The sequence below is a fragment of the Macaca thibetana genome, chromosome 6 (assembly GCF_024542745.1).
Source record: "Macaca thibetana thibetana isolate TM-01 chromosome 6, ASM2454274v1, whole genome shotgun sequence".
Taxonomy (NCBI): domain Eukaryota; kingdom Metazoa; phylum Chordata; class Mammalia; order Primates; family Cercopithecidae; genus Macaca; species Macaca thibetana.
In genome coordinates this window covers 125,315,583-125,338,286 of record NC_065583.1, presented here as the reverse complement: position 1 = coordinate 125,338,286, position 22,704 = coordinate 125,315,583, and the positions used below count along the sequence as shown (strand labels likewise).

At 41.2% G+C, this 22,704-nt stretch overlaps 1 long non-coding RNA gene across 1 annotated transcript in view; it reads right to left on the bottom strand.

Annotated features, from left to right (window-relative positions):
• Nucleotides 1–17,487: 17,487 nt before the first annotated feature.
• The window catches only part of LOC126956882 (uncharacterized), a 42,456-nt gene continuing 37,239 nt past the window's right edge, over nt 17,488–22,704 (bottom strand). Inside the window, exon 3 of the long non-coding RNA XR_007726521.1 lies at nt 17,488–18,214. This is a non-coding gene — a long non-coding RNA (uncharacterized LOC126956882). The remainder of the gene's footprint in view (nt 18,215–22,704) is intronic.

Sequence of the window (22,704 nt, the reverse complement as noted above, 5' to 3'; positions counted from 1 at the left end):
ATGTGAAATTCTGGTGTTCTAATACACGACTTGTTTGCAAACTATGCCTTAAATAAATATATTCAGGATATTTAACAATATAGTGCTCTGAACTAGAGCATCATTTACATCTTTGTTTATTCAATAATCATTTACTAAGTGCCAAATATATGCCAAGTACTATGCCTGGTGCAACAGTTAAAACGCAGGAAAGAGATAGTATTGCCCTTACTGGTCCATAAATTCAAATCTCTGTCTCATCTCATCAAGCAATCCTTCCACCTTGGCCTCTCAAAGTGCTGGGATTATAGGCATGAGCCACCACACCTGGCTCAGGAGAGCTTTCTTTAAGGAGTGATGCTTGATCTCAGTTTTGAAAAGTATAGAGGTGTTCACCTAGAGGGGAGGAAAGAACAGAGCATTCTGGAAAGACAGGACTATGGAGCTAAGGCAAAGAGATATTACATAGCCTGGCATGGTCTGGGAACTATAAGTAGCTGAAGTTGGTGGTGAATGGGGCATGAGAGGAAGCGGAGCTAGGCAGAGGCCTGATTGTAGAGAACGCTGTCTTCCAAGCTAAGAACCAAAGTCATCATCCTGAAGGCTGTGGGGGCAATATTGAGGAGGTTCCCCGAAAGTGAGTGATATTTTCTTGTCTTCATGACAGCAGCAAATTGAACAGTAGGGGTTGAAAACAGGGGTAGGCTCAGTAGCAGATCATAGCAATAGTCCAGAAGAATGAAGGCTTGAAACTTCAATGGGCAACAGGGATGAAGAGGTGAGAATAGATTTGAGAGAAGTGAAGGGAGCAGGATCTGCAGAACTTGGAGACTGACTGGATTCTCGAAGATTAAGGAGATGGAGAAGTCAAGGGTGAATGGTTCCCGGTTTATTATTTAGGCACCTGAAGGAATGCTGGTGCCTCTCATTTGAAAGGGATGTAGGAAGAAGAGCTTAATAGGGTACTCTCAGAAAGAGAATGCCAGGTTCTCTCTTACTAATGGCTTCCAACTGTTGATGGCACTGCTCTATCAGCCGTGAGGGGTGTGGCAAGCAAAGTGCAGGGGAGCTTATCGGTCCCAGCTTCATGTCGTAGGTGGCTAAAGAGCTTTCACTCAGATCAAACCCAGAACGGAAGCTGCCTGCTTTAACACCACAGAGAAAAATGTCCTTCCAAAGCTATGGCTCCATTGGCTCTGACCCCATTGGGGTCACACTTCATCACACTGAAGAAGCCAGTGTGTGCCATTGATTCTAGGGGAAAGATGGTGCTGGGACTTGGCCTGACATCCCAATCAAAGTAAAGCCACCAAAGTATATTCTTTGACACAGGCTAATACGATTGATGTGCCATATAAAACGAAAAGTCCACACTCTGTAGCACGAATAAAAGATACTACTCTTTAGCTGCAAAGTATGCATATACTCACATAGCAAAAAAGTGGCCTGGACTAAATCTTTTCTTACTGTTTGCTATTTTATATGTATGTATATGCATATATAAATGGTTTATATGATATGTAAATTGGTGTACACATATATGTATATACAGAATATCATACAGTCATCCCAATATCCATGGGGGATTGATTTCAGGACCCCTATGGATACCAGAATCTGAGGATGCTCAAGTCTCTCTTGTATAAAATGGAGGCAGGAGAATGGCGTAAACCCGGGAGGCGGAGCTTGCAGTGAGCTGAGGTCCGGCCACTGCACTCCAGCCTGGGCGACAGAGTCAGACTCAGTCTCAAAAAAAAAAAAAAAAAAAAAAAAATGGTGTAATATTTGCATATAATTTACACACATTCTCTTATATACTTTTATTGTCTCTAAATTACTTATAATACCTAATAAAATGTAAATGATTTGTAGATAGTTGTTATACTGTATTGTTTTTATTTGCATTATTTGTATTGTCATATTTTTATTTTTTAATTGTTTTGTATATTTTTCTGAATATTTTTGATCCATAGCTGGTTGAATCCACAGATGTGAAACTTGCAGATATGAAAGGGCTGGCTGTATATGTCTAAGTATACATATATATAAAGTGGTTTTTGTAAGAGATGAATTATATATATCGTAAATGTATGTTATATACTTATCTTTTTAGTTTGCAATTTAATGGGAGCATTATTTTTTAACTTTTTATTATGGGGAATTTCAAATATGTATGAAAGTAGAGGAGATAATGTAATGTATCCACCCATGTATCCATCACCCAGTTGTAATCATTAGTAAGTCATGGTTAATCTTGTTTCCTCTGACAGTGCCCCCACCAATATCTCCTCTTGCCTCCTGGATTATTTGTTTTTTTTTTTTTTTTGGGGGGGGGGTTAACAAAAATCTCTTGTAATTTTATTTTATTTTATTTTATTTTATTTTTTTATTATTTTTATACTTTAAGTTCTAGGGTACATGTGCATAACGTGCAGGTTTGTTACATATGTATACTTGTGCCATGTTGCTGTGCTGCGCCCATCAACTCGTCAGCACCCATCAACTCATCATTTACATCAGGTATAACTCCCAATGCAATCCCTTCCCCCCCCCCCCCATGATAGGCCCCGGTGTGTGATGTTCCCCTTCCCAAGTCCAAGTGATCTCATTGTTCAGTTCCCACCTGTGAGTGAGAACATGCGGTGTTTGGTTTTCTGTTCTTGCGATAGATTGCTGAGAATGACGGTTTCCAGCTGCATCCATGTCCCTACAAAGGACACAAACTCATCCTTTTTTATGGCTGCATAGTATTCCATGGTGTATATGTGCCACATTTTCTTAATCCAGTCTGTCACTGATGGACATTTGGGTTGATTCCAAGTCTTTGCTCTTGTGAATAATGCCGCAATCAACATACGTGTGCATGTGTCTTTATAGCAGCATGATTTATAATCCTTTGGGTATATACCCAGTAATGGGATGGCTGGGTCATATGGTACATCTAGTTCTAGATCCTTGAGGAATCGCCATACTGTTTTCCATAATGGTTGAACTAGTTTACAATCCCACCAACAGTGTAAAAGTGTTCCTATTCCTCCACATCCTCTCCAGCACCTGTTGTTTCCTGACTTTTTAATGGTCGCCATTCTAACTGGTGTGAGATGGTATCTCATTGTGGTTTTGATTTGCATTTCTCTGATGGCCAGTGATGATGAGCATTTTTTCATGTGTCTGTTGGCTGTATGAATGTCTTCTTTTGAGAAATGTCTGTTCATATCCTTTGCCCACTTTTTGATGGGGCTGTTTGTTTTTTTCTTGTAAATTTGTTTGAGTTCTTTGTAGGTTCTGGATATTAGCCCTTTGTCAGATGAGTAGATTGCAAAAATTTTCTCCCATTCTGTAGGTTGCCTGTTCACTCTGATGGTAGTTTCTTTTGCTGTGCAGAAGCTCTTTAGTTTAATGAGATCCCATTTGTCAATTTTGGCTTTTGCTGCCGTTGCTTTTGGTGTTTTAGACATGAAGTCTTTGCCCATGCCTATGTCCTGAATGGTACTACCTAGGTTTTCCTCTAGGGTTTTTATGGTATTAGGTCTAACATTTAAGTCTCTAATCCATCTTGAATTACTTTTCATATAAGGAGTAAGGAAAGGATCCAGTTTCAGCTTTCTACTTATGGCTAGCCAATTTTCCCAGCACTATTTATTAAATAGGGAATCCTTTCCCCATTTCTTGTTTCTCTCAGGTTTGTCAAAGATCAGATGGCTGTAGATGTGTGGTATTATTTCTGAGGACTCTGTTCTGTTCCATTGGTCTATATCTCTGTTTTGGTACCAGTACCATGCTGTTTTGGTTACTGTAGCCTTGTAGTATAGTTTGAAGTCAGGTAGCATGATGCCTCCAGCTTTGTTCTTTTGACTTAGGATTGTCTTGGAGATGCAGGCTCTTTTTTGGTTCCATATGAACTTTAAAGCAGTTTTTTCCAATTCTGTGAAGAAAGTAATTGGTAGCTTGATGGGGATGGCATTGAATCTATAAATAACCTTGGGCAGTATGGCCATTTTCACAATATTGATTCTTCCTATCCATGAGCATGGTATGTTCTTCCATTTGTTTGTGTCCTCTTTGATTTCACTGAGCAGTGGTTTGTAGCTCTCCTTGAAGAGGTCCTTTACATCCCTTGTAAGTTGGATTCCTAGGTATTTTATTCTCTTTGAAGCAATTGTGAATGGAAGTTCATTCATGATTTGGCTCTGTGTTTGTCTGTTACTGGTGTATAAGAATGCTTGTGATTTTTGCACATTAATTTTGTATCCTGAGACTTTGCTGAAGTTGCTTATCAGCTTAAGGAGATTTTGGGCTGAGACAATGGGATTTTCTAAATATACAATCATGTCATCTGCAAAGAGGGACAATTTGACTTCTTCTTTTCCTAACTGAATACCCTTGATTTCTTTCTCTTGCCTGATTGCCCTAGCCAGAACTTCCAACACTATGTTGAATAGGAGTGGTGAGAGAGGGCATCCCTGTCTTGTGCCAGTTTTCAAAGGGAATTTTTCCAGTTTTTGCCCATTCAGTATGATATTGGCTGTGGGTTTGTCATAAATAGCTCTTATTATTTTGAGGTACGTTCCATCAATACCGAATTTATTGAGCGTTTTTAGCATGAAGGGCTGTTGAATTTTGTCAAAAGCCTTTTCTGCATCTATTGAGATAATCATGTGGTTCTTGTCTTTGGTTCTGTTTATATGCTGGATTATGTTTATTGATTTGCGAATGTTGAACCAGCCTTGCATCCCAGGGATGAAGCCCACTTGATCATGGTGGATAAGCTTTTTGATGTGCTGCTGAATCCAGTTTGCCAGTATTTTATTGAGGATTTTTGCATCGATGTTCATCAGGGATATTGGTCTAAAATTCTCTTTTTTTTGTTGTGTCTCTGCCAGGCTTTGGTATCAGGATGATGTTGGCCTCATAAAATGAGTTAGGGAGGATTCCCTCTTTTTCTGTTGATTGGAATAGTTTCAGAAGGAATGGTACCAGCTCCTCCTTGTACCTCTGGTAGAATTCAGCTGTGAATCCATCTGGTCCTGGACTTTTTTTGGTTGGTAGGCTATTAATTATTGCCTCAATTTCAGAGCCTGCTATTGGTCTATTCAGGGATTCAACTTCTTCCTGGTTTAGTCTTAGAAGAGTGTAAGTGTCCAGGAAATTATCCATTTCTTCTAGATTTTCTAGTTTATTTGCGTAGAGGTGTTTATAGTATTCTCTGATGGTAGTTTGTATTTCTGTGGGGTCGGTGGTGATATCCCCTTTATCATTTTTTATTGCGTCTATTTGATTCTTCTCTCTTTTCTTCTTTATTAGTCTTGCTAGCGGTCTGTCAATTTTGTTGATCTTTTCAAAAAACCAACTCCTGGATTCATTGATTTTTTGGAGGGTTTTTTGTGTCTCTATCTCCTTCAGTTCTGCTCTGATCTTAGTTATTTCTTGCCTTCTACTAGCTTTTGAGTGTGTTTGCTCTTGCTTCTCTAGTTCTTTTAATTGTGATGTTAGAGTGTCAATTTTAGATCTTTCCTGCTTTCTCTTGTGGGCATTAGTGCTATAAATTTCCCTCTACACACTGCTTTAAATGTGTCCCAGAGATTCTTGTATGTTGTATCTTTGTTCTCATTGGTTTCAAAGAACATCTTTATTTCTGCCTTCATTTCGTTATGTACCCAGTAGTCATTCAGGAGCAGGTTGTTCAGTTTCCATGTAGTTGAGCGGTTTTGATTGAGTTTCTTAGTCCTGAGTTCTAGTTTGATTGCACTGTGGTCTGAGAGACAGTTTGTTATAATTTCTGTTCTTGTACATTTGCTGAGGAGTGCTTTACTTCCAATTATGTGGTCAATTTTGGAATAAGTGCGATGTGGTGCTGAGAAGAATGTATATTCTGTTGATTTGGGGTGGAGAGTTCTATAGATGTCTATTAGGTCTGCTTGCTGCAGAGATGAGTTTCAATTCCTGGATATCCTTGTTAACTTTCTGTCTCGTTGATCTGTCTAATGTTGACAGTGGAGTGTTGAAGTCTCCCATTATTATTGTATGGGAGTCTAAGTCTCTTTGTAAGTCTCTAAGGACTTGCTTTATGAATCTGGGTGCTCCTGTATTGGGTGCATATATATTTAGGATAGTTAGCTCTTCCTGTTGAATTGATCCTTTTACCATTATGTAATGGCCTTCTTTGTCTCTTTTGATCTTTGATGGTTTAAAGTCTGTTTTATCAGAGACTAGTATTGCAACCCCTGTTTTTTTTTGTTCTCCATTTGCTTGGTAAATCTTCCTCCATCCCTTTATTTTGAGCCTATGTATGTCTCTGCATGTGAGATGGGTCTCCTGAATACAGCAGACTGATGGGTCTTGACTCTTTATCCAGTTTGCCAGTCTGTGTCTTTTAATTGGAGCATTTAGTCCATTTACATTTAAGGTTAAGATTGTTATGTGTGAACTTGATCCTGCCATTATGATATTAACTGGTTATTTTGCTCGTTAGTTGATGCAGTTTCTTCCTAGCCTCGATGGTCTTTACATTTTGGCATGTTTTTGCAATGGCTGGTACCGGTTGTTCCTTTCCATGTTTAGTGCTTCCTTCAGGGTCTCTTGTAAGGCAGGCCTAGTGGTGACAAAATCTCTAAGCATTTGCTTATCTGTAAAGGATTTTATTTCTCCTTCACTTATGAAACTTAGTTTGGCTGGATATGAAATTCTGGGTTGAAAATTCTTTTCTTTAAGAATGTTGAATATTGGCCCCCACTCTTTTCTGGCTTGGAGAGTTTCTGCCAAGAGATCTGCTGTTAATCTGATGGGCTTCCCTTTGTGGGTAACCCGACCTTTCTCTCTGGCTGCCCTTAAGATTTTTTCCTTCATTTCAACTTTGGTGAATCTGGCAATTATGTGTCTTGGAGTTGCTCTTCTCGAGGAGTATCTTTGTGGCGTTCTCTGTATCTCCTGGATTTGAATGTTGGCCTGCCCTACTAGGTTGGGGAAATTCTCCTGGATGATATCCTGCAGAGTGTTTTCCAACTTGGTTCCATTATCCCCCTCACTTTCAGGCACCCCAATCAGACGTAGATTTGGTCTTTTTACATAATCCCATACTTCTTGCAGGCTCTGTTCATTTCTTTTACTTCTTGTTTCTTTTGGTTTCTCTTCTCGCTTCATTTCGTTCATTTGATCCTCAATCGCTGATACTCTTTCTTCCAGTTGATCGAGTCGGTTACTGAAGCTTGTGCATTTGTCACGTATTTCTCGTGTCATGGTTTTCATCTCTTTCATTTCGTTTATGACCTTCTCTGAATTAATTACTCTAGCCATCAATTCTTCCACTTTTTTTTCAAGATTTTTAGTTTCTTTGTGCTGGGTACATAATTCCTCCTTTAGCTCTGAGAAGTTTGATGGACTGAAGCCCTCTTCTCTCATCTCATCAAAGTCATTCTCCGTCAAGCTTTGACCCGTTGCTGGCGATGAGCTGCGCTCCTTTGCCGGGGGAGATGTGCTCTTATTTTTTGAATTTCCAGCTTTTCTGCCCTGCTTTTTCCCCATCTTTGTGGTTTTATCTGCCGCTGGTTTTTGATGATGATGGTGACGTACTGATGGGGTTTTGGTGTAGCTGTCCTTCCTGTTTGATAGTTTTCCTTCTAACAGTCAGGACCCTCAGCTGTAGGTCTGTTAGAGATTGCTTGAGGTCCACTCCAGACCCTGTTTGCCTGGGTGTCAGCAGCAGAGGCTGCAGAAGATAGAATATTTCTGAACAGCGATTGTACCTGTCTGATTCTTGCTTTGGAGGCTCCTCTCAGGGGTGTACTCCACCCTGTGAGGTGTGGGGTGTCAGACTGCCCCTAGTGGGGGATGTCTCCCAGTTAGGCTACTCAGGGGTCAGGGACCCACTTGAGCAGGCAGTCTGTTCGTTCTCAGATCTCAACCTCCGTGTTGGGAGATCCACTGCACTCTTCAAAGCTGTCAGACAGAGTCGTTTGCATCTGCAGAGGTTTCTGCTGCTTTTGTTGTTTACTGTGCCCTGTCCCCAGAGGTGGAGTCTACAGAGACAGGCAGGTTTCCTTGAGCTGCTGTGAGCTCCACCCAGTTCAAGCTTCCCAGCGGCTTTGTTTACCTACTTAAGCCTCAGCAATGGTGGGCGCCCCTCCCCCAGCCTCGCTGCTGCCTTGCCGCGATATCGCAGACTGCTGTGCTAGCAATGAGGGAGGCTCCGTGGGCGTGGGACCCTCCCGGCCAGGTGTGGGATATAATCTCCTGGTGTGCCTGTTTGCTTAAAGTGCAGTATTGGGGTGGGAGTTACCCGATTTTCCAGGTGTTATGTGTCTCAGTTCCCCTGGCTAGGAAAAGGGATTCCCTTTCCCCTTGTGCTTCCCAGGTGAGGCGATGCCTCGCCCTGCTTCAGCTCTCGCTGGTCGGACTGCAGCAGCTGACCAGCACCGATTGTCTGGCACTCCCTAGTGAGATGAACCCAGTACCTCAGTTGAAAATGCAGAAATCACTGGTCTTCTGTGTCGCTCGCGCTGGGAGTTGGAGACTGGAGCTGTTCCTATTCGGCCATCTTGCTCCGCCCCCCGCCTCCTGGATTATTTTAAAGCAAATATATTGGAAGCATGTGTATGTATGTGTACCTGTGTATTAGAAATACTTTTTATTTTGAAACAGTTTTAGATTTAAAGAATTATTTTAAAAATAGTACAGAAAATTTGTCTCTACTGCACTCTATTTCCCCTATTAATAACATTTTACAATAGGATGGTACATTTGTAACAATTAGTGAACCAGTATTGACACATTATTGTTAACAAAAGTCCATGCTTTCTTCAGATGTCATCAGTTTTTCCCTAATGTCTTGTTTGTGTTGCGTGAGTCTGTTGGAGGGATATTTTATTCTGTCTTTACAAGTCCTTGTGGACTTGGGATACCTGCTCCACTTCACCTATTATCTGTGAGTTTTTCAGGTCTAGGAATCCTGTATGAAATTTCAAACCCTTTCCTCCCCCCTCGCCTTTCTCTCTTTATCTCCCATGCTCCAACTTAATTGGGAAAGGATACCAGATCGCACATGTCCCCATTAGGAGCACTGATACCTCTATCACCCTTTGGAGCACTGTGGGCACTTGCTGGATTCCCTTTAAACTGCCATTTTGGAACTCATGCCAAGGCACCACTGAATGTAATTTGGGACAGCCTATGAAGCAGAGAATTCAGAAAAAGCCCATGTACCTTTGAAAATACATTTGAGAGGACCACCACACTAACCAAATGAAATAGAACCAACGGTTCCCAGGCTGTTTGGGTTAATTTCTACTTTGGCTGTTCACAGTGTGGGGATTGGGGGGCAGTGATTTAGAGGCTTCACGGAGACCCTGGGAGGCTCCACGGAGACCCCGGGAGGGTCCAGTCAGTTTGCCCTTCAACGCCAAGCAGCCCCCTGGGAGGAAGCCCTGTGCTGTCTCTGCTGATGGCACAGGAAGTCAGTTCTCTCTGGAGGTGCTTTGCTTAAACCAGTGCTGTGTATGTGTATGGTGCCAGGTTTCTGATGCAATGCCTGCCTCCAGCCAGCCTGTCAAACAGATCGAAGTGTGATGGGTGGCTGGCTTGGGGCCAGAGTGGCGTCACTGCCCATTAATAGAAGTTGATGGAGCTCAGAAAAACGCTTTCAGTCTGGCAACAATCCAACTCCTTCTACACTTTGTCTGCCTTGAGGCAACTATATGGAAAAATCAATTTAGGGATGCTTATTTTTACCAGTTTGTGTTAATTTAAGCATCAATTTGCCTAGTTACTGTTGGATTTTTAAAAAATGTTTTGTGACACATCTTGTTTTTTTCCCGATTTATATAGTCTTTCATAGGTTCTGTTTCCTTCCAAAAAAAGATTTGAGGTGACTATTACAAAGGACACTTATTATTAGCATGGAAGTTTTCTCTACTTTGTCTTGATAATGTTCTACTTATGTAACTATAGTTGATTAATTAGAGCTTATTTATCTGAGTATTGATATTTTACTTTATTCCATAAAACAGGGGTGCCCAACCTCCAGGCCATGGACCATTACAGATCCACGGCCTGTTAGGAACCCGGCTGCACAGCAGGAGGTGAGTGATGGGCGAGTGAGCATTACCGCCTAAGCTCTGCCTCCTGTCAGGTCAGTGGCATTAGATTCTCATGGGTTCACCCTATTGTGAACTGCACATGTGAGGGATCTAGGTTGCATGTTCCTTATAAGAATCTAATGCCTGATGATCTGTTACTATCTCTCATCACTCCCAGATGGAACCATCTAGTTATAGGAAAATAAGCTCAGGGCTCCCATTGATTCTCCATTGTGGTGAATATGTAATAATGATAGAAAAAAAGTGTACAGTAAGTATAACATGGTTGAATCATTAGAAAACCTCCCCCCACATTTGTAGCAAAATTGCCTTCCACAAAACTGGTGTCTGGTGCCAAAAAGGTTGCGGACTGCTGCCATAAATGGTATGTACAAGATATACAGATACTTACGCCATACAACAAGGTAACACAAATTACAAATGTGTGAGAAAGGAAAAAGGAAACACAAGTTAGTAACATAAAATATAGCTGTAAAGTAGGACTTCACAGAAATTCATACCATGAAGTCCTATATACTTACTCCAAATGGGTTGCACATCAGTAAATAAGGCTCAGAAAAGCCAGTAATAAAGGAAAAACATGACCATTTGGGCAAACTATAGTTCCAATAATCAAAAAAGAAGCCACACAACTCTTTCTGATACTCACATCAGGAAGAACTTAAAGAAGACACTATGTAATTAACATCTTTAACAATATTCTTATTGGAGACTGTTATGGGCTGACTTGTGTTCCCCCCATCCCACCCCTTGTCCTAAATTTATATGTTAAAGTCTTAACCCCAAGTGTCTCAAAATGTAATTATATTTAAAGATAAGGTCTTTAAAGAGGCAACTAAGTTAAAGTGAGATCTTTAGGGTAGACCCTAATTCAACATGACTGGTGTCCATAGGATATAGACAGGCACAGAGACAAAACCATGTGAACACAAGAAGATGCCAAGGAGAGAAGACTCAGAAGAAATCACCTCTGCTGATACCTTCTTCTTGGACTTCTCGCCTCCAGAACTATGAGGAAATAAATTCTATTGTGTAAGCCACCTAGTTTGTGGTACTTTGCGATGGTAGCCCTATCAAACTAATACAGAGATACAGTAATATGTTTCCTAAGGGCTATCTCTAGTGCCATCCCTCTTTTCAGGCTGAAGATAGCACCCTAAGGTACCCAGATTCCTCCTTCCCCACTTCCCAAGCCTGCCCCCACATCCCACTGAAATTCACATGGCCAGTGTGGGAACTATGTGATCTTGCCATGCTGGCCACAGCTAATTGGCCTGGAGGCAAAAACCTAACCCCAGCTGGCCCAATCAGTCTTTTCCTGGAATTTTTCCACCTGGAACTGAGAGTGATTGACATTAGTCCTCTCTGGCAGCAAAAGTTATAGGATGCAAGCCTCATAAGCAGTCAGTGGCCATATATTATCTCAAGTAGGGAAGGTGAATCTGTGAGAAGGATGAAGCCAGACAAAGACAGTCTTAGCTTCATTCCAATCTCTAGTTCATTCTTTTATTCAACATTATTTATTGAAGGCTTAGTAAGTTCCAGGTACTGGCTCAGTCACTCCTGAAGTCTGTTGCATCCCTGCTTTCCTTGCAACATAGTTATTCCTACCCTTTCATTGATTCCACTACCAATAAAGCCCCCTTTTGCCTAAGTCAAATGGGGTTGGATTTCTGTTGCTTATAACCAAAGTATACAACACAATCCCCTACATCCTCCTTTCCCCTCTGGTTATTCTGGATCGCTGACAGCTTCTTGAACAATTTCTGTTGTCACAGGGTAACAAGAGTCAGGTCAAGGGGTAACTATGCTTCTTTTTTTCAGTGTTTTCCATATAAAAATAAACAATGTTCAAATATTAATTATGCTGGTTTCTTTGTTCTGCTTGTAAAAGCTCATTTTTTACCCCCAGATACCTGAGCTGATCCAGACACTCCTCTCTCTCCTAGACTTGAGGGGATGGTCACAGAGGCTTTTACTTACAACCATGTGATTATTTCAAAATGTAGGAAGTAGCTAACCACTTTTATAACCTCTCCTAGTGCAGAAATGACTGGTGGTGATGAAATTCAATCATGAACTCACATTGTATATATTAATGACACTTCTTCCATGTAGCGAACTCCTCTCATTTCTTCAATTTTACCATTAAGCATCAAGCTGGTACATTATTTGTCCATTTCATATGAAATTTATCTTTTAAGAAAGAGGCACACAGATTTTTGTGTAGCTTACTTATAGTCTCATTTTGTGGATTTTATATTTTTCCCAGGACAGAGATCAAAAAACTATTAACTAACCTTCAGCCTTAACTAGCAAATGGGCACTCAATCAAATACTTTTTTTGAAACATTTCCTCATAGTAGGTACCCATTACATATATGTAGAATAGATATGTTCCTAGTCTGATAAATAAGACCAAAGTGGAAGACCTAATACTGTTTTTATTCAGAAATATTGGCATTATTTCTATTACTGGGTGGAAACACATGGTTGTTAGCAACTTGAGTTTGCATACCAGAACCGCTATTTAGTAGGTGGTAGGCCTCTGTCAAGTAGGTCACTGGACTGCAGAGCCTCAGTTTTTCTCACCTATAAAATGGGAATTAAAATACCTATTTTGCAGAGTAGCAAGATGACTAAGTCAATAATGTATGTAAATGACTGTCATGAGTGCCTGCCACAGTGTGAGTGTGACTGTTAGTTTTAGGTGTCGACTTGACAGGATTAAGGAATACCTAGAGAACCAGTGAAGGATTACTTCTGGGACGGTCCATGAGAATGCTTTCAGAGGTGACTGGTTTGTGTGTTTGTGGACTGAGTGGGGGATATTTGCCCTCAATGTGGTTGGGCACCATCCTATTGGCTGGGGACTTGATACAACAAAAAAGGCAGGGAAAAAGTAATTTTTCTTCTCTCTTTCCTGTAATTGGGCGACTCTTCTTCTCCTGACCTTGCACATCAAAACTCCAGCCTTTCTTGCTTTTAAACTCCAGAGCTTACACCAGAGGCCCCCACCTCTGGGTCTCAGGCCCTCAACCTTGGACTGAGAATTATACCATCAGCTTTCTTAGTTCTGTAAAAGCTTTCAGAATTGGTCTGAGCCATGCTACCAGCATCCCAGGGTCTCCAGCTTACAGACATCATGTCATGAGACTTCTCAGCCTCTATAATCATATAAGCCAATTCTAATAAATCCCCTCTTGTGTCTTCTATCTATCTGTCTGTCTGTCTGTCTATCTATCTATCTATCTATCTATCTGTCTGTCTGTCTGTCTATCTATCTATCTATCTATCTATCTATCTATCTATCTATCTCTTATTGGTTCTGTCTCTCTGGAGAACGCTACTATAATGGACGTTCAAGAAATTGTATTATTGTTCAATTCACTGTATAATTGCTTGCCTGTAATTTTCAATTGCCTTATATGTTACTGTCTATCCTTTCTTTTATAATTTTCTTGTTATCATTTGATACATATGATTGTGCTTTGGGTGACAGAAGACAGCTACCCAGACCTTTTTTTTTTTTTTTTTTTCAACTTTAGTATGCCTTTCAGCCAAAGATCGGCAGGAACACATCTGTTGATTTTATTACTATTGCAGGCAAGGAAACCACACACCATGGGGAACCCTCTTAGTAAGAGGGAGTTAGAAAGGACTTACAGGATTTAGGCTTGCATTAGGTGACTTAGGGAGCAGTAAAAGAAATTTTGTATGGGTTGGATGATCTCAGGAAGAAGGGGTAATTCTATGATTGGGTATCTTAATAAATCTTCTGTAAAAAGAGGGAGACTAAGATTATAATTGGTAAAGAAGCAGCAGTCACTCAGAGTAGCAAGAACAGGGGGATGATTGGTCCTTGTTGTGGTTTGGGCAATGTTCATATTTTTGTCTGTGTTCAGACATGATACACAGTGGTCTTGTTTATGTCTTGATCCATCACGGTCAACAGAGAGACCTTGAAGATGCTGATGTTCTGAGAAATTGTTTTTATTCAACAGAAGAACACTATGACCCATCTCTAAGTGCCAGGCTAGTTCCTAACAACAACAAGACCTAGGTGAAAGTGTCAGGCCAGTTTCCAGAGGTCAGGCTGCTTTTCTCATTCTTATGGATTAGCATGCTCTGTAATAGAATTTAGGTGCAGACAACAGATACCACTCTAGCTATCTGATAAGAGCATGACTTAATATAGGGAATTAGGTGCTTACAAAATTGTTGGAAGGACTGGAATAACAGGTCTGGCTTGGAATCTGGGAACAACTCCAAGAACTACTCCATCGAGCTAGTCCTCTATGGAAGCTGCCAGGTATTCCTTCTCCACCTTCGTGATTGTGGGGACCACCACTGAAGTTCTTGGCTCCGGAACACATTAGCTAATTCGCTCTTCAGGGATCAGGAAACTGCTGTTGCAACTATTACTTTTATTTATTTATTAATTATTATTATTATTTTTAGATGGAGTCTTTCTCTGTTGCCCAAGGTGGAGTGCAATGGAGCGATCTCAGCTCACTGCAACAACCTCTGCCTTCTGGGTTCAAGTGATTCTCCTGCCTCAGCCTTCTGAGTAGCTGGAATTACAGGCATGCATCACCACCAAAATTAGCCTGGCTAATTTTTGTATTTTTAGTAGAGACGGGGTTTCACCATTTTGGCCAGACTGGTCTCGAACTCCTGACCTTGTGATTCACCCACCTCGGCCTCCCAAAGTGCTGGGATTACAGGCAAGAGCCACTGCACCCGGTCTACTTTTTTTTTTTTTTATGTTTTATTTATTATATTTGTATGTGTTATTTTATTTAGAGATGGCGTCTTTCTCTGTCACCAAGGCTGGTGTGCAGTGGTGAAATCATACCTCCCTGCAGCCTCAAACTACTGGGCTCAAGAGATTCTCCCACCTCAGCCTCCCAAGTAGCTAGCTAGGACTGTAGGCTAATTTTAACGATTACCTTTAAAGCCATACAACACCTGCTATGTCCATAGTAACTCCTCTGAGTCCTGCCTCTTGGCTGTCACCAGTAGTGACCAAAGCAGCACAACCTCTGCTACCTCTGCCACAATATAACCCAACATTGCAATGACCACCTTTGCCAACAGCAGCGGCACAAGTTCCAGTAGCCTATTTGCTATATCACTTCCAGTTTCCAGCTCTCACTTCTACAGTCTGATTGCCTTAACCCAAATCATATCCAAAACCCTAGCTGCAAGGGAGTTTGGGAAACATATGGTTTTAGGTTCTCCAGTCGCTGCAGTAGGAAGGCATACTATAAGGAGAGTGGAATGGATGTTAATTTTCAAGCCAGCCTATTCACCACCGGCCCTAACCAGAGAAGTAAAGAGGCCTGGATCTAAGCCTGATCCAGTCACTAATTTGCTATACAAAGTTAAAAAAATTCTCACCTTTCAGAGACTTAGTCTCCATGACCAAGTTACACTGGTTGATAACCAAGTTTCTTTCTGATTCTAGAATTCTATGGCTCTATTACGAATTTTGTTGAAATTTTCTTAGGTGTGTTCATTTTGAAAAGCATTTTCCATACTTTTTAACATAATAATGTTTTTCTCATTGATACCCAGAGTAAGAATAGGAAACTTCCAAGATACCCCCCAATGAGTTTTACCTCCCAGTATTGTCACCTTCTCATGTTGAATATGGCTGACCTGTGTAACCAATAGGATATCGTGCAAATGACAGTAAGTGGCACCCAAGGCTAAGTAATTTAAAAATTGCAGCTTCTATCTTTGCTCTCTCTTGAATCACTTACTCTGGGTGAATCCAGCTGTCATATCATGAGGACACTCAAGAAGCACAATGAAGAGGTCCACATGGTGGGATCTGAGGCCTCTTGCCAACAGCCAGCATCGACTTGCCAGTCATATGAATGAGTAAGCAAGCCGCCTTGGAAGTGAAGGGCTCAGCCCATGTCAATCCTTCTGGAGACTCCACCCCTGGCTGATATCTTGACTGCAGCCTCACGTGAAGCTTTGAGCCATAACTACCCATCTGAATCACTCTTGAATTCCTGTCCCACAGAAACCATATGAGATCATAAATATTGAATGCTGCTTTAAGACATTAAGTTCTGGGGTAAACTGTAATTATGCAGCAACAGAAAATTAATGCATTCCCTGATTAGTATACAAAATAGCACGAGAATTACTGAATTTTGTTTCCTAGTCTCCAGCATCAAATTTTATTTGCTTGTCCTTTTCTGACATGAAGCTGGTAGCTTTTGAGATTGCATCTCTAGACATATCAGAAGCCATTAAGAAGTGTGTAAATCTGAATTAAGATTAAGTACTTCGTTTCTGAGATTTAAAAAAAAATGTGGTAATAGGCAGACAGAAAAATTCCTTATTGTTAACATTCTAAATATAATCTATTTTCTCAGGAAAAATGCCAGGCATTTGAAACTTATCATAGGACTAATATGTCCTTTAATAATAAAGCTAGCTGGAAATGGTGGATCACACCTGTAATCCCAGCATTTGGTAGGCCAAGTCAGGAGGATTGCTTGAGGCCAGGACTTCGAGATCACTCTGGTCAATACAGTATGACTCCATCTCTCATAATAATTAATAATAAAATAAATAATGAAAATAAAGCAACGAAAACATAATCATTGAAATGATTCCTTCACAGATATCCCAATCAACTCTGCAAAATGACTCTTTATCTTAATGAAGGAACTATGCTGTGTTTAGAGGTTAAAAAGAGTCCCATCTGTTAAGGAAAATCAAAGTTGCTTGCTAATGAATTATTTTGGGTTTTAATTTAAAAGGTAAAGAGATAAATCTAATTTCTTGTATTTCATGATGGTTTAAAGTTTAATTTAAGAAAGAAAGTTCAACAAAAGTTATTATATATTTCTTGACTTTTATTTTTATTTATTTATTTTTTAAATTGAGACGGAGTCTCTCTCTGCCACCCAGGCTGCAGTGCAGTGGTGCAATCTCAACTCACTGCAGCCTCTGCCTCCTAGGTTCAAGCTATTCTCGTGCCTCAGCCTCCTAGAGTAGCTGGGATTACAGGCACCCGCCACAACCTCTGGCTAATTTTTTTGTATTTTTAGTAGAAACCGAGTTTTACCATGTTGACTAGACTGGTCTTGAACTCCTGACCTCAAGTGATCTGCCCACCTCAGCCTCCCAAAGTACTGGGATTACAGGCGTGAGCCACTGCCTCTGGCCATATTTCTTGACTAACATTAATTTTTATTAATGCTCTTTTCTGGATCCTGCACCCATGTCTGGTAAGGATACAGTTAGAGCAGCAAACTTCCACTTATTATGAAAAATGAGACTGAGTGAGTTTTGGAGATGTTAAATAGAAGTCTGAGTTGTAAGTACCACAGACTGTTTATTAATTGGCTTGAGAGGAGAAAAAAAAAAAAGAATTTACTGGACAGCCACTTTAGTGTCCTGGAATTCAAGTCACAGCCAAGTTAGGATAGAGCTGAGACCTCGGGCACCAATGGAGTTAGAGTGGGAAACCCTCAGCTCTCTCCCCTTGCCTCACCTCTGCTGCTCTGGATGCCAGCTTTGTCTTCTGCAGACTGGCTTTCTTTTTGTTGTAGAAAACATGGTTGTTGGCAGTTCCTGAGTTTCATACTTTTCAGCTTTAGTCACTGAAAACTTGTTCTCTGGTTTCAAATGCCAATTTTCAATGAACTCTACCGGGGCAGGAGGCCGTGTTGATCAACATGGCTGCTCCTGCAGTAACTGGGGAGGGAGAGAGATTTCCCAGAAAAATAAGTGGGTTGGGAAGACAAAACCATATGTACCATATTTTAGGTTTCTAGGGCTGCTGTAACAAACTACCATAAACTGGCTGGCTTAGACATCAGACATTTATTATTTCACAGTTCTGGGGGCTAGAAGTCCAAGATCATGGTGTTAGCAGGGTTGGTTCCTACTGAGGACTCAGAGAGAATCTGTTTCAGGTCTCTCTCCTAGTTTTTGGTGGTTTGTTGGCAATCTCTGGCTTTCCAGAAGCATCAGCCTGATCTCTGCCTTCATCTTCACACAGCATCTGTTGCCCAGCCTGGAGTGCAGTGGCACGATCTTGGCTTACTGCAGCCTCGACCTGCTGGGCTCAAGTCATCTTCCCACCTCAGCCTCCCAACTAGCTGCAAGTTTCCCTCTTTTATACAAAGCATCAGTCATATTAGATTAGGGCCCACCATACGCCAATATGTCCTCATCTTAACTGAGCTAATTATATCTTCAATGACACTGTTCCCAAGTAAGGTCTCATTCTGAGGTCCTGGGGGCTAGGATTTCAACATATAATCAAGTTTATCTAACCCAAGGCCCGCTGCAAGCTGCATGTGGCCCAGGACAGTTTTGAATGCAGCCCAACACAAATTAGTAAACTTTCTTTAAAAAGTATGAGATTTTTTGTGTGATTTATTTTTTAACTCATTAGCTATCATGTTAGTGTATTTTTTTTTTCCTGAGTTAGAGTCTTGCTGTGTCACCAGGCTGGAGTGCAGTGGCGTGATCTTGGCTCACTGCAACCTCTGCCTCCTAGGTTCAGGTGATTCTCCTGCCTCAGCCTCCCGAGTAGCTGGGACTGTAGGTGCACACCACCATGCCCAGCTAATTTTTGTATTTTTAGTAGAGACAGGGTTTTACCATGTTGGCCAGGATGCCCTCGATCTCTTGACTTTGTGGTCTACCCGCCCCAGCCTCCCAAAGTGCTAGGATTACAGGCATGAGCCACTGTGCCCAGCCAGTGTTAGTGTATTTTATGTATGGCCCACTACAATTCTTCTTCTTCCAATGTGGCCCAGGGAACCCAAAAGATTGGACACCCCTGAAAGGGTCTATCCAACCCATAAGATTTCATATAAGACAGTACCTCATACACAGGGTATCAGAGATCAAAGAATGGAGGCAAGAGGCGAGGGCAAAGAATCATAAACTAGAATTATGAATTCCTTCAGATTTCATCTTCCAGGAGAGAAAAATAAGTAACAATACCTGCATCCAGAGAAATAAATGCAGAATTTTTTTTGTGATAGTAGAGGTAAGATAACCATCAAACATGTAGAATATAAACTAATGTGAAATACCACTGTGGCTGTAGTGGCAAATCAGACACGTCAACCTGCTGGGCCTGCTCCATTTTTCTTCCTCATGCTCACCTCCATTTAGTGGCCTCTATTTGCCAGGGGTGAGGGTGGGGTGGGTAGGGGGTGTTAATGGAAATCAGCAGAACAAAAAACGCAGCTTCTTGTGCTCCCCAGCAAACCTGAACAAGAGAGGGGAGCAGAGAGACTTTGGAGAGTGGAGGAAGTCAGGTGCGATGGTGAAAATCCCTGCTTCCACTCGTACCTCCGAGTGCTGAAGGGGGCTTGTAGTTTGGCGTTCAAGAGTCCCAGCACTTTGAGAGGCCAAGGTGGGTGGATCACGAGGTCAGGAGATCGAGACCACCCTGGCTAACACGGTGAAACCCCGTCTTTACTAAAAATACAAAAAATTAGCCGGGCGTGGTGGCGGGTGCCTGTAGTCCCCGCTACTTGGGAGGCTGAGGCAGGAGAATAGCTTGAACCTGGGGGGCAGAGGTTGCAGTGAGCCGAGACTGCGCCACTGCACTCCAGCCTGGGCAACAGAGAGAGACTCTATCTCAAAAAAATAAATAAATAAAGTGATGGTGGACCTCTACCTCATTTCTCATTTTCTGCTGGGGCCCCTTGAGAGACAAAGCCCTGTAGATGTCCCCTGTTGCCATGAGTATTTGGAGGGCATCGAGACGGCAACAAGTAGCTCCTGGGGCCCAAGATGACAGAGGAAACAAGCAAGATCCCTGGAACCTTCATCTCCTCGCACTGCCCATCCCAAGAGACCAGATGGAAGTCTCCACTGCAGCAGCACCAGCGGACAGATGCAAACCAGCCACACTGCCATAGCGGCTGCCTGTGAACCCAGGTCCATCCCAAGGCAGGGGAGGGGCAGAATCTATCGTTGAGTGAGTGTTTAATCAGTAGAGACTGATAAAGTACTCAATTAAGCTAGATTTGGTACCTGAAATTAACATAAATTAACAGAATTAAGGTTTTCACTGTCGAAGTGGAAAATCAGAATCAGAGATCTGATTGCTTATAAAGTTCAATGACCAAGTTGAGTGTGTAAAGGATGAAAAACTATTCTTTCTGTTATGCTTTCATTTATTTAGCCATGGGATAGACTGAACACAAGCATCTCATTTGCACAGCAAATCTGAGGGTTGTACTATTTTTATTACCATTTTACAGATAAGAAGACTGAAGCCTAGGGAAGCTGAAAAACTTGGACTCCAAACCAAGTTTGAGTGAATTGTACGGCATGTGAATTTTATCTCAAAAATGCGGCTACAAAACAAAACAAAATGAAGCAGGTCTGTTTGGTCATAAAACCCATATACCATACACCACAAAATATATCTGGTTTAAGTCGGGCTATTGCTGATAGGAAGAAATAGGTTACTTCAGGTAGCATTTTTCCTTTTTAAGAGAGTGTGATATATCCCAAAGCAGAGATTTATTAATTTTCTATTAAAAACAGTTCAAAGGCCAGGGCCTGACAAAACAAACTGATAAAAGTTCTGAGTTTGGGGAAAAAAACAACAAAAACGAAAAAAAACAGAAACATTTTGCACTTGTGCATTCACTGGGATGAGACTTCCATAAAGAGTTACATTGTCTCCTCAAAGCACTAAGGCCATACTGAAGTCCGCTTTGCTCAAGAAAGGGGAAAATTTACTTAGTTTTATTCAATGTGGCTTTAGTGCTTTGGACATTAACTTAGATTCATCACTATCCTTTCCTTTTTTCTTTTTTCTTTTTTTTTTTTTTTTTTGAGACAGAGTCTTTATCTGCCACCCAGGCTGGAGTGCAATGGCGCAATCTTGGCTCACTGCAAGCTCCATCTCCCAGGTTCAAGTGATTCTCCTGCCTCAGCCTCCCGAGTAGCTGGGATTACAGGCATGTACCACCATGCCCAGCTAATTTTTTGTATTTTTAGTAGAGACTGGGTTTCACTATGTTGGCCAGGCTGGTCTCAAACTCCTGACCTCAAGTGATCCACCCTCCTCGGCCTCCCAAAGTGCTGGGATTACAGGAGTGAGCCACCACACCCGGCCAGATTCATCACTTTTCAAAACTATGTTTTGTGTGATATTAATAAAAATCTTAATTTAATCCCTTATTTAAGGCACTGGTACCACTTTGAAGAGGGAATCACCAAATACGCTAGGAGGAATTCATACTGTTTTTATGTCCTTCTAAATGCAAAGTGGATCATCACATTATAAGATTTATGAAGAAATATTCATTCTGTTTTTAAAAGTTTCTTCTAAGTTTGCAAGCACGATGACCTCTTGTTTCATAATTTATGGTAATGAATTCACGCTGTAGCTCATTTTGTAATACATTCTCTTAGAAAAATTAATTGACCCGGGGTGTTCAAATGGGTATGTACTGAGATGACAAGTTTGAAAGCCTTTCAAGAGTTCTGTTCACAAGTCATCAGAGGAATGAAGGCGACATTTCAGAGTCCTTTAATTATCTCAGATGATGTGATAAGGAAAATAATATCCTAACTGACAAATCAAAATCATACGTTGGGATGAAGTCAGTTACATACACAATAGATTCCTTTCTCTTGAAAGCCATGGTCTGGACACATTTCAGTAACTTTCTTCTTTAGCCACAAACAGTGAACCACAGAGAAAGCATGAAGTCTGCATTTCTGCATGGGGCACTTTCAAAATGCTGACTTGCTGCCATGGAAGTTCACCCAGGGTACTGAGCAAAGTGAAAAAAAAATGCAAGTTGCACAACAATGCGTGCAGTGTGACACCATTCACAGGGGAAGACAGTTACGATAAGATGTATTATGACCTGATACAATACTATACGATCTTATGTTATGTAGAAGGACAATTCTGAAAAGACCCAAAGGAAACAGTTAATAATTGTTGCTTTTGGGAAGAATAAATTGGGGATGATGGTGTCTTTTACATATTATATTTCAAAAGGTTTTATGTTAGCGATATTAATAATAATAAAATAAACAAGTAAAGAAAATAGAGAAGAAAAGAGAGTTTCCACATTGTAAAGAGTAGCAAGTAAGGAGGCTGGGTTTGTCCAGCGGGAATGGACCCCAGCACCCCCAACTTGCTCATCCACCAGCGATTAGTTGACTCCTTATATGTGAACATCCTCATGTACTGTCTCATCTCCTTTGATGCCATACACTGAGCTGTCAGGAGCTCAGAGCACATTGCTGGGGTGTGACTGAGCCTTCTGGAAGTCTCCACAATATCTCTTCTACCTTCTGACATCATAATTACAGCACATGTGGAACTACTACTATGGTGGTGGTGGTTGTTAGGATGTATATACCACAGCATTTTAGTAGATACTGAGGTTCACTAAAACTGGGAAAATTCACACATAAAAAATATTTTTCTTTTGAAAGAAAGAATAATTACTGAGCTAATTATGTTTTCATTGATACTGTTTCCAAGTAAGGTCCCATTCTCAGGTGCTGGGAGCTCGGATTTCAACATATAATCAAGCTTGTCTGACCTGCGGCCCACAGGGCACATGTGGCCCCAGACAACTTTGAATGCAGCCAGACACAA